This window comes from Tupaia chinensis, unplaced genomic scaffold (assembly GCF_000334495.1).
Source record: "Tupaia chinensis unplaced genomic scaffold, TupChi_1.0 Scaffold000387_1, whole genome shotgun sequence".
Classification (NCBI taxonomy): domain Eukaryota; kingdom Metazoa; phylum Chordata; class Mammalia; order Scandentia; family Tupaiidae; genus Tupaia; species Tupaia belangeri.
The window spans coordinates 378,860-380,855 of record NW_006159889.1 but is presented as its reverse complement, the minus strand read 5'-3'; the positions used below and the strand labels follow the sequence as shown (position 1 = coordinate 380,855).

The following is a 1,996-nucleotide window of genomic DNA, read 5'->3' as shown; positions in this document are numbered from 1 at the left end:
GTGTAACAAGGCGGCGAGTGTGGGCCGGCGGGGCGGGGCCTGCCCGCTACCTGCTGGGTGCAGGGCCCCGCGGCGCCCGGGAGAGGAGAAGTGGGTCCCCCGAGGGGGAGGCGGACTGGGAGTAGGGGGCCCAGGCGCAGACTCTGCAGCGGCCTGGGCTCAGTCAATCAGGGCCTCCCCAGACGTCCCAGCAGCAGCCCCTGTTTTAGACTAGATGGCCGAGGCCTAGACACAGAAAGACGCTGGCCCCAGGTCTCGTAGAGTCGTGAAATAGACAGCCCTGTGTTACGGGGCTGGGGGAAGTACAGGCGCCCCCTGTACTCACTCTTGCCCGACAGGACCGCACCCTCACCCCAAGTGAGAGGACAAGGACCCCGCCCCAGGGCCCTGAGCACAACGTGCACTTGAGCATTCAGTTGCACAGACTGGATTCCGGATGTCTTATCTGGGAGATGAGAGGACTCAGCCTGGATGGACCGGTTTCCAGGGACTCTGCACAATTCTAAAAACAGCCCTGTCCCTCTCCTAGGGAGGGGGAGGGGTGGCGATGATGGCAAGCCCTCGGTGGCGCCACTGTCGTCGCGTGTTCCCATGCCCGCAGGAAGCTCCCAAACACTCCAGTATCCACCCATGCTCCTGCATGTGTGTAGTCGCACAGACTGAGTGTACACCTAACCTCGCGCACACGTGCCTGTCAGCCTGTGCTCCCCACACCCGGGAGGTCCTGGCTGTGAAAGGATGCTGGAGCATAACCTCCGAATGATCCTTTGGGGTCATCCTCCCCTCCCCACCATTACTTTGCTAGGCCCTTTGTCCTCTGTGTCTGGCAATCCAGGGGCAGATAGGGGAGGAGAACTGGGCCAGATTCAAAGGAGAACAAAGGCATTTGGGGAGGGAATGTCCTGTGGACTGGGAGCGGCTGCCCTCCTCCAAAGCCTCACAGCCCTGCCCGTTGCAGAGGGATCTCTCATCCCCCACAAGCTGCCAAATGCAGGCCTGAGGACCACCCAGAGCAGGTGTACAGGCCAGAGAACAGGCAGCCAAGAGGCTGAGTCCAGCTGTGAGGGGAAGAGGTCTGCCTCAACTTCTCCATCAATACAGTGGGGAACAGAGCTGGCCAATGGCTGGGATCTGGGCCCCAGTTCTGCCCTTTTGGGCTGCTCTGCAGCTAACCAGCAACCTAGGGAGAGGGGTCCCTACCCCTGCAATCTGGCATGGAGTCTCCATTGCTGGAGGAGCCCTGGGAGCTGCAGAGAGAAGCTCTGAGGCACCAAATACCCTGGTACGGTCTCCTCTAAGTCAGCTAGAGAGGAGCAAGGTCAGGCCCCTGCCCTGGGGTGTCCAGGCCACCTAGCAACAGTCACACAGATGCAGGCACGGGGCTGCAGCCCCAGGTACTCGGGCTCAAGACCTGTGTTCAGAGACTGATGGAAGGCTTCCCCCCAGACACAGTGCTGAGAAATGAGACAAGGGAGTGACTGTGCCAGGGCCACGAGTTTATTCAGATAGGAAACCCTTGCCCAGGCTGGGACTTCTTGCAGATTGCCACCACTCTGATCCTGGTGTGGTCAGGCTGAGTTCCCTGGGGACTGGGAGACCTGTTGATTCATCCCCCTAGCCTAAGGCCTGACATCTATAAGGTGGCCAACCTCTGCTGGCCGAAACTTCCAAGTGGTGAGTTGATGGCTCACCTACGCACCAGACTGAGAGCTCTTTGCGGGCATCTCCAGTGCCTGACTCAGACTCCATCTCTGGTCCCCAGTCCCAGTGCCCCTACAGGACAGGGCAAACTCTGCCCAAGGACAAAACTTGGCAGTGTGCCTTGGGGTAGTCATTCCTTATTCTGAACCATGATGTCCTTATCTGTGAAACAGACACAGAAATGCCTTCTTTGCTTTTGCAGGGCTGAGATCACCTACAGCACGACCTCCACCCTCTCTCCCTCCTCGCCACCCACTGGAGTCTCTGCACCCGCTACTGCCCAGCCCTGTCCCTA

The 1,996-nt window shown here is 59.7% G+C and overlaps 1 protein-coding gene across 1 annotated transcript in view; it reads left to right on the top strand.

The window, feature by feature from the left end:
• Window positions 1-1,996, top strand: part of LOC102481575 (L-amino-acid oxidase) — a 117,296-nt gene that overhangs the window by 112,721 nt on the left and 2,579 nt on the right. The gene's annotated exons all lie outside the window — the stretch shown is intronic.